Source organism: Triticum aestivum, chromosome 7A (genome assembly GCF_018294505.1).
Source record: "Triticum aestivum cultivar Chinese Spring chromosome 7A, IWGSC CS RefSeq v2.1, whole genome shotgun sequence".
Taxonomy (NCBI): domain Eukaryota; kingdom Viridiplantae; phylum Streptophyta; class Magnoliopsida; order Poales; family Poaceae; genus Triticum; species Triticum aestivum.
In genome coordinates this window covers 253,304,869-253,315,334 of record NC_057812.1, presented here as the reverse complement: position 1 = coordinate 253,315,334, position 10,466 = coordinate 253,304,869, and positions in this window count along the sequence as shown.

The window sequence follows — 10,466 nt, the reverse complement described above, 5'->3', positions numbered from 1 at the left end:
GGGGAAGGGTGCGGTGGGTCATCTGCGGCGGTGGAGCTAGCGGGGGAGGGTGCGGGTGGGATCGAGATCGAGATGAAGGGGGAATCGAGATCGAGATGGAGGGGGATCGAGATCGAGTGTCCTCATGAATATTCAATATTTTATCATATTGAATATGAAAAAATATCATCAAATTTGAAAAAATATTCATGAATTCAAAAAGTGCCCATGAAATATAAAACTATTCATGATATCAAAAAGTGCCCATGAAATACAACCGAGAAATGAAGACTACGATTTAAATACAGCCGATCTTAGCTAGCTATCTGTTCATAATCTTCTTGCCCTTCTTTTTCGCAAATGGAGTTCTTCTGTGGAACGGACGTCCTTTAGGTAGGGTGGTCCTGCTTCTTCTTGTGGTGTATGCTGCTACTTCATCGTCGTCGTCATGTTCGATCTTCGGGTCGCCGTACTTGTCGAAGTCTTGCTCATTGGCTACTCCATCCATTCCGATGATCTTCCTTTTGCCTCTCCTCACGACAACACGACTGGGCTTTGACGGGTCGGTAATGAAGAAGCATTGGTCCACTTGGGAAGCCAGTACCCATGGCTTATTTTTCGTGGTGACGTTTGCGCCTGCGGTCTTGGATTTTGGCTTCGGGTATAACCATGGTGGTGAAATACCGGTCTTCTTTTAGGACGCTCTTGGCCCATCTGACACGGAACATCGGGACCTTCTCTCCAGCGTAGCTCAGCTCCCAGATCTCCTCGATCCTTCTGTAGTATCTGTCCTTGTCGTTACCGGTGTAGGATTCCATCGTTACCCCGGAGTTTTGATAACCATCGCTCTTCACGTCCTTGTCCTCGGTGTAGAATGTGTAGCCGTTGATATCATACGCCTCATAGGTCATCAGGTTGTGCTCGGCGCCCTGTGACAAGGCGAATATGAGTTGTTCTTCCGTGGAAGAATCCTCATGTAAAGGGTACGACAGAAGCTTCTGCTTGAACCAACGCATGAAACATGAGTTGTGCTCTTTGATTATATCTCCGTCTGTCCTCTGTTGGCCTCGGTCATTGTACGTCTTCTCAATAAAGGTTTTGTGCTCTACCACCCAAGGATCGACCACGTCTATGTGTTGTAGCGCGACTAGGTTTGCTCTTTCAAAGTCGGCGAGTCGACCCTCGAAGTCGACATGCATTTCGCGGCGACCCTCACGGTGACCCCATCCAGCGAGCCTGCCGAGGTGCCTGTTGACGGGCAGACCAATGGGGTTCTCGATGCCTAGATAATTCGTGCAGTAGGAGATGCACTCTTCGGTCAGAAAGCCCCTGGCTATACTTCCCTCTGGACGTGACATGTTGCGAACGTATCCTTTGATGACACCATTCATCCTTTCGAACGGCATCATGCTGTGCAGGAACATCGGCCCGAGTTGGATGATATCCTCCACGATATGGACCAGCAGATGCACCATAACGTCGAAGAATGCGGGCGGGAAGTACATCTCAAGCTTGCATAGTATCACCACGATCTCTTCCTGTAGCCTTCTGAGTTGCCTCACGCCAACCGACTTTCGAGAGATGACATCGAAAAAGTTGCATAAGCCAAATAGCGTTTCACGGACGTGCGCGTCCATGATCCCACGGATTGCAACTGGAAGTATCTGCGTCATCAGCATGTGACAGTCGTGAGACTTTATCCCGCTGAACTTCTGCTTTGCTGGGTCTAGGTATCTGCTTATCTTCCCCGCGTAACCGTAAGGAAGTTTTACTCCTACGAGGCAGGTGAAAAACTGCTCGATCTCCTCCTGACTTAGAGTGAAGCACGCGGGAGGGTAGTCATTTCCGGTTTTCTTGGCCTTTTTGCCTTTGCGACGACTTTCTGTGTCCTGCTTCGCCTCATCATCATCGTCATCATCATCATCATCATCATTAGCGTGAAGCTCCTGCCTGATGCCCATTGATTTCAAGTCTGCCCTTGCTTTCGGCCCATATTTGGTCCTCTCTGGCATGTTGAGCAGGGTACCAAGCAGACTCTCGCACATGTTCTTTGTGATATGCATGGCATCAAGGCTGTGAGGAACATGGTGGATCTTCCAGTACGGCAGATCCCGGAAAACAGACCTTGTTTTTCATACCTTCAGCAGCGGCTCTGGCACCTTTCGCTTCTTTCCTGGCTCTGGCGCCTTTTGCTTCTTTCCTGGGAGTGGGAAATCTTTCCAATTTTTCAACAGCCCGTCTATTTCCTCGCCGCTCCTCGTATGCGAGCGTCTTCGGAGTTCGGTTTCACCATCAAACAGATCCTTGCGTTTCCTCCACGGGTCATCGTCGCGAAGCCACCTTCGATGTCCCATGAACACGGTTTTCGAAGACCCGAGATCTCTATCTAGCTGGCAATACGTTGTGTCATCCATACACCTGACGCATCCAGAAAATCCATGGACCACCTGCCCCGCGAGATATCCTTAACCGAGATAGTCGTGCACCATCGTGAGCAGTGCGGCTCTCATAGGGAAATATTCTTTCTCTGCGGCATCCCACGTATTGGCTGGCGTTTTCCACAGCGTGTCTAGCTCCTCTTTCAGCAGCCCCAGATACAGATTGATGTCGTTCCCTGGTTGTTTTGGCCCTTCAATTAGCATACTCATGTGAATGTACTTCCTCTTCATGCACAACCAGGGGGAAGGTTGTACATCCACACAAACACAGGCTAGGTGCTATGTGTGCTTCTCTGGCTACCAAACGGATTCACTCCATCGGTGCTCGCGCCCAGCACGATGTTCCTTGGATCCTTCCCAAATTCTGGGTGTTCAAAATTCAACGCTTGCCACTGGCTCCCATCCTTAGGGTGACTCAGCATCTTGTCTTTTTTATTTATCTCCGGATCATTTGCGTCATCTTCTCGCTTCTTCTCCTCCCTATCCGCGTGCCAACGCAGGAGCTTTTCTACCTTAGGGTCCGCGAAATACGGCTGCAGACAAGGAGTGATCGGAAAGTACCACACCACTTTTCGAGGAGCTTTCTTCCTCTTCTTGTATCGAGTGACGCCGCACACCGGACATATGGTAGACTCCGCGTGCTTGCCCTGATAAATGACTTTCTTCGCCTCCTCGAGGACACATGGTATTTCACGTGCGGTAAATCCAGAGGACACACGACTTTCTTCGCCTCCTCGAAACTGGTCGGGCACTTGTTCCCCTTGGGAAGACGTTCGTGCTAGAACGACATGTTCTTGTCGAAGCATGCGTCAGTCATTTTGTGTTTTACCTTCATCTCCAAAGCCACGAGCGTTACTTTCAGGCGGGTATCCTCGGGTCTGCATCCTTCATACAATGGAGTAACCGCATCTATCTTCAGTTGATCCAGCTTGGCTTTCTCTCGAGCGGCAGCTCTTGCGTTATCCGTCTGCTTGAGAAGCAGCTCTTGAATATGAGGGTCCTGCACCCAGCCCATCGATGGTCCATCGTCGTCTGCTCCTCCGGCATCTAGATCTTCATGATCATGCCCTTCGTCTGCTCCGGCATCTTCCTCATCATCATGTCCGGCATCTTCTACATGATGATTGTGTACAGCATCACCGTCATGATCATGTCCTGGAGAGTCTTCGTCTTCTCGCCCGCCCGAGCCGCGGTGGTTGTCTTGCTGCCCTTCCTCATTTCTTGCCCAACCCCCATGGACGACTTCATAGTCATCTTCATCACCTTGCCACCGATAGCCATCCATGAAACCATGCAAGAGCAGGTGGTCCCGCACCTGCCCGGAATCCGGGTCCGCAATAAGGCTCTTCCGCTTGCATCTTCGACACAGACATCTTATCTCCGTCTCGTTCTTTTGAAGCATCTCGGCCTTCGTGGAGCTCAAAAACCTATTCACGATGCCTTCGGTCATCGTGCGAACCATGGTCGCCTGCGGGGTAGAGCAAAACGATATTTTAGAACCAAGAAAAAAATTTGGCATGACTTTCCCTAAAAATAGGACCAAAAAGAATGCATAGTGCCAAAATTCTCGCCGAAACGGAAATGAATCAACATTTTGGCAAAATATTGGCAACTATCGCATTTCAAATACCGTTACCTGCAAACACAAACATATATGCAACACCACAAACATATGCAACACCACAAACATACATAGATCTAGCTAGGCCACAAAAAGTGCATGTGCACGTTGTTGGAGCGAGCTAGGGAGAAAAAAAGTAGATCTACAACATGAAGATAGCTTTCCCCTTACTTACCTATCAAAAAAAAGGTAATTTCAACACTTAATTTTGATGAATCTATGGTGCAAATGAGGTGAGGAGGAGGAGGCAGCCGACAAGCTTAGAGAAGGAGGTGGGGGGAATGAAGTGGGGAAAGTGAGTGTGTAGGTGTGGCTGTCCAAAAATATCTAGCTAGTCCCAGGTTACTAATGGCGCACCACACAGACATGCGCCATTAGTAACCTAACATACTAATGGCGCACCACACCGACATGCGCCATTAGTAGTTTTGCCAAAAAGTAAAAAAATAATTTTTATACTAATGGCGCACCATGGCACAGTGCGCCATTACTAGTTTAAACTAGTAATGGCGCACTATGCAACGGTGCGCCATTAGTAGTTTTGCAAAAAAGTAAAAAAAATACAGTAGTGGCGCACTCTATGGCTGGTGCGCCATTAGTAGTTCTAACTACTAATGGCGCACTCTGCCCGGATGCGCCATTAGTATGTTTGAAAAAATGAAAAAAAACATTTTCTTACTAGTGGCGCACCGTGTGCCTGGTGCGCCATTAGTGTCTTCCACACTAATGGCGCACCAACACATGGTGCGCCATTAGTATATAGTAATGGCGCACCACATGTCTGGTGCGCCATTAGTGTCAATTCCATCTATAGCCATTTTCCTAGTAGTGCATAGTTCTCGAACCCGTAGGATCCGCACACTTAACGTTCGGTGACGATCGGTAATATGAGTTTATGTGTTTTGATGTACCGAAGGTAGTTCGGAGTCTCGGATATGATCATGGACATGACGAGCAGTCTCGAAATGGTCGAGACATAAAGATCGATATATTGGATGACTATGTTTGAACTTTAGAAGGGTTCCAGGCAAGTTCGGACAAATACCGGAGTACCGGGGGGTTACCGGAACCCCCCGGGGAGTGTAATGGGCCTATTGGGCCTTAGTGGATAAGAGGAGGGGCGGCCAGGGCAGGCCGTGCGCCCCCTCCCCTTCTAGTCCGAATTAGACAAGGAGGGGGGCGACGCCCCCCTTTTCCTTCCCCCTCTCTCCTCCTTTCCTCTCTCCTCCTTCCCTCTCTCCTACTCCTATTCTTGGAAGGGTTGGAGTCCTACACCCGGTGGGAGTAGGACTCCCCTTGGGGCACGCCTAGGAGGGTCGGCCCCTCCCCCTCCTCCACTCATTTATATACGGGCGAGGGGGGCACCCCATAGACACACAAGTTGATCATTGATCTTTTAGCCGTGTGCGGTGCCCCCCTCCACCATAATCCACCTCGGTCATATCGTACCGGTGCTTAGGCGAAGCCCTGTTTTGGTAACTTCATCAACACCGTCATCACGCCGTCGTACTGACGGAACTCTCCCTCGCTCTACTAGATCGTGAGTTCGTGGGACGTCACCGAGTTGAACGTGTGTAGATCGCGGAGGTGCCGTATGTTCGGTACTAGGATCGGTCGATCGTGAAGACGTACAACTACATCAACCGCGTTGTCATAACGCTTCCACTTACGGTCTACGAGGGTACGTGGATGACACTCTCCCCTCTCGTTGCTATGCATCACCATGATCTTGCGTGTGCGTAGGACTTTTTTTGAAATTACTACGTTCCCCAACAATGGCATCCGAGCCAGGTTTATGCGTAGATGTCATATGCACGAGTAGAACACAAAGGAGTTGTGGGCGTGGGTATATACATATTGCTTGCCGTCACTAGTTGATTCTTGATTCAGCGGCATTGTTGGATGAAGTGGCCCAGACCGACATTACGCGTACGCTTACGCGAGACTGGTTCTACCGACGTGCTTCACACATAGGAGGCTAGTGGGTGTTTGTTTCTCTAGCTTTAGTTGAATCAGATTGAATGAACAGGGTTCTTTCTGAAGATCAAAAAGCAATCACTATACCGCACTGTGGTTTTTTGATGCGTAGGTAAGAACGATTCTTGCTCAACCCGTAGCAGCCACGTAAAACTTGCAAGAACAAAGTAGAGGACATCTAACTTGTTTTTGCAGGGCATGTTGTGATGTGATATGGTCAAAACATGATGATAAATTTTATTGTATGAGATGATCATGTTTTGTAACACAGTTATCGGCAACTGGCAAGAGCCATATGGTTGTCGCTTTATTGTATGAAATGCAATCGCCATGTAATTGCTTTACTTTATCACTAAGCGGTAGTGATAGCCGTGAAGGCAATAGTTGGCGAGACGACAACGATGCTTTGATAAAGATCAAGGTGTCAAGCCGGTGATGATGGTGATCATGATGGTGCTTTGGAGATGGAGATCACAGACACAAGATGATGATGGCCATATCATATCACTTATATTGATTGCATGTGATGTTTATCCTTTATGCATCTTATTTTGCTTAGATCGACGGTAGCATTAGAAGATAATCTCTCACTAAATTTCAAGGTATATGTGTTCTCCCTGAGTATGCACCGTTGCGAAAGTTCGTCATGCCGAGACACCATGTGATGATCGGGTGTGATAAGCTCTACGTTCACATACAACGGGTGCAAGCCAGTTTTGCACAAGCAAAATACTCGGGTTAAACTTGACGACCCTAGCATATGTAGATATGGCCTTGGAACACTGCAGACCAAAAGGTCGAGCGTGAATCATATAGTAGATATGATCAACATAGTGATGTTCACTATTGAAAACTACTCCATCTCACGTTATGATCGAACATGGTTTAATTGTTATGGATCACGTGATCACTTAGATGATTAGAGGGATGTCTGCATAAGTGGGAGTTCTTAAAGTAATTTGATTAATTTAACTTTAATTTATCATGAACTTAGTACCTGATAGTATTTTGCATGTCTATCTTGTTGTAGATAGAAGGCCCGTACTGTTGTTCCGTTGAATTTTAATGTGTTCCTTGAGAAAGCAAAGTTGAAAGATGATGGTAGCAATTACACGGACTGGGTCCATAACTTGAGGATTATCCTCATTGCTGCACAGAAGAATTACATCCAAGAAGCACCGCTAGGTGTACCACCCGCGCCGGCAACTGCAGACATTGTGAATGCCAGGCAGTCGCGTGTTGATGACTAATCGATAGTTCGGTGTGCCATGCTTTACGGCTTAGAACTGGGACTTCAACGACATTTTGAACGTCATGGAGCATATGAGATGTTCCAGGAGTTGAAGTTAATATTTCAAGCAAATGCCCGGATTGAGAGATATGAGGTCTCCAATAAGTTATACAACTGTAAAATGGAGGAGAATAGTTCTGTCAGTGAACATATACTCAGAATGTCTGGGTACTACAATCACTTGATTCAACAGGGAGTTAATCTTCCGGATGATAGTGTCATTGACAGAATTCTTCAATCACTGCCACCAAGCTACAAGAGCTTCATGATGAACTATAACATGCTAGGGATCGATAAGACAATTCCCGAGCCCTTCGCAATGCTGAAGGCTGTGGAGGTAGAAATCAAGACGGAGCATCAAGTGGTGATGGTCAACAAGACCACCAGTTTCAAGAAAAAGGGTAAAGGGAAGAAGGGGAACTTCAAGAAGAATGGCAAGCAAGTTGCTGCTCAAGTGAAGAAGCCCAAGTATGGACCTAAGCCTGAGACTGAGTGCTTCTACTGCAAAGGGACTGGTCACTAGAAGCGGAACCACCCCAAGTATTTGCCGAATAAGAAGGATGGCAAGGTGAACAAAGGTATATGTGATATACATGTTATTGATGTGTACCTTACTAATGCTCACCATAGTGCCTGTGTATTTGATACTGGTTCAGTTGCTAACATTTGCAACTTGAAACAGGGGCTACGGATTAAGCAAAGATTGGCTAAAGACGAGGTGACGATGCGCGTGGGAAATGGTTCCAAAGTCGATGTGATCACGGTCGGCACACTACCTCTACATCTACCTTTGGGATTGTTTTTAGACCTGAATAATTGTTATTTGGTGCCAGCGTTGAGCATGAACATTATATCTGGATCTTGTTTGATGTGAGACGGTTATTCATTTAAATCTAAGAATAATGGTTGTTCTATTTTTATGAGTAATATCTTTTATGGTCATGCACCCTTGAAGACTGGTCTATTTTTGATGAATCTCGATAGTAGTGATACACATATTCATAATATTGAAGCCAAAAGATGCAGAGTTGATAATGATAGTGCAACTTATTTGTGGCACTGCCGTTTAGCTCATATTGGTGTAAAGCACATGAAGGAACTCCATTCTAATGGACTTTTGGAATCACTTGATTATGAATCACTTGGTACTTGCGAACCATGCCTCATGGGTAAGATGACTAAAACGTCGTTTTCCAGAACAATGGAGTGAGCAACAGATTTGTTGGAAATCATACATACTGATGTATGTGGTCCGATGAATATAGAGGCTCGCGGCGGGTATCGTTATTTTCTCACCTTCACAGATGATTTGAGCAGATATGGGTATATCTACTTGATGAAACATAAGTCTGAAACATTTGGAAAGTTCAAATAATTTTAGAGTGAAGTGGAAAATCATCATAACAAGAAAATAAAGTTTCTACGATATGATCGTGGAGGAGAATATTTGAGTTACGAGTTTGGTCTTCATTTGAAACAATATGGAATATTTTCGCAACTCACGCCACCCGGAACATCACAGTGTAATGGTGTGTCTGAACGTTATAATCGTACTTTACTAGGTATGGTGCGATCTATGATTTCTCTTACTGATTTACCGCTATCGTTTTGGGGTTATGCTTTAGAGATGGCTGCATTCACGTTAAATAGGGTACCATCTAAATCCGTTGAGACGACGCCTTATGAACTGTGGTTTGGCAAGAAACCAAAGTTGTCGTTTCTTAATGTTTGGGGCTGTGATGCTTATGTGAACAAACTTAAACCTGATAAGCTCAAACCTAAATAGGAGAAATGTGTCTTCATAGGATACCCAAAGGAGACTGTTGGGTACACCTTCTATCACAGATCCGAAGGCAAGACATTCGTTGCTAAGAATGGATCCTTTCTAGAGAAGGAGTTTCTCTCGAAAGAAGTGAGTGGGAGGAAAGTAGAACTTGATGAGGTAACTGTACCTGCTCGCTTATTAGAAAGTAGTTCGTCATAGAAATCTGTTCCTCTGACTCCTACACCAATTAGTGAGGAAGCTAATGATGATGATCATATAACTTCAGATCAAGTCACTACCGAACCTAGTAGGTCAACCAGAGTAAGATCCGCACCAGAGTGTGTCGGTGGAAACGACACCTATGGGGTCACTGGGATCCCATCTATGGTTGGCGAGCACGAGGTTGTGCAAAGAGTGGGTCTGACAGGAAGCACACGGATCATTTACCCAGGTTCAGGCCGCGAAGATGCGTAATTCCCTAGTCCTGCTTTGGTGGATGTATTTGAGTGTTCTTGTGTTCTTGAGATAGCTACGGGGTGCAACTTGCCCAAAAGAGCCGAATCCCCCTCCTGGTCGCCTCGGGCCTCCTTTTATAGGAAAAAGGAGGATGCCACAGTGGCACACAAGAGGTGGAAAGGTCTATAGTCAATAAGCCTATCCTCTGGGACCGTTGGACAAACGCATTTAATGCGCTGCCGACGTGCCCCCTTGCTTTATCGGGGATGCCAGGGAAGCACGTCCCAGCCGTCGCCGCCTCGCCTGGCCTCGACGTGCGTTCGAGCTGATGAGGCATTGCGGCGCCACGTTGGCTGGCTGCTGGGCTGGCGCGGTGGTGGAGCCTTCATGAAGGGTCGCATGCCGCCATGCAGGTGCTTGCTGAGTCGGTGTAGAGGCCGCCCGTCGCCACGCAGGTGCCAGCCCAGCTGGTTGAGCTAGCAGCTGCTTGGGGACGGTGGTGGAGTCTTGGCTGGTGCGGGCCTGGTAGTGGCCCTACTGATGCCCTCGGCAAGGGTCTTGTCGTGGCATTGCAGTCGTCCCCGACGAGGGTCTTGCCGAGGGTCTTATGTATTTCCTCGGCTAGTATCCCGTCGATGGTCGCCGTCTTCTGGTCCTCATCTGATCTCACATGTTTATAATATTAACAAAGATTTTCATGCCACCACAGAGGCGCCTGCCGGGCCTTTGGTTCCAATGTAGTTGGTTGGTTTGGAGCCTGTGGGCTCAAGGGTGGCTTGCTCCACTGGCATCGGGCAAGTTGCCCCGGCAAAGCTCTTGTCGGGGCTGCGGAGGCTGCCTCGGCAAGGATCTTGCCGAGGGAGTCCACCTCTCCCTCTTGCTCTCATGCGCTTCTGGTCTTGGCGTTGCCTTGGTTGTCTCGTGCTTTGGCTTCTCTCC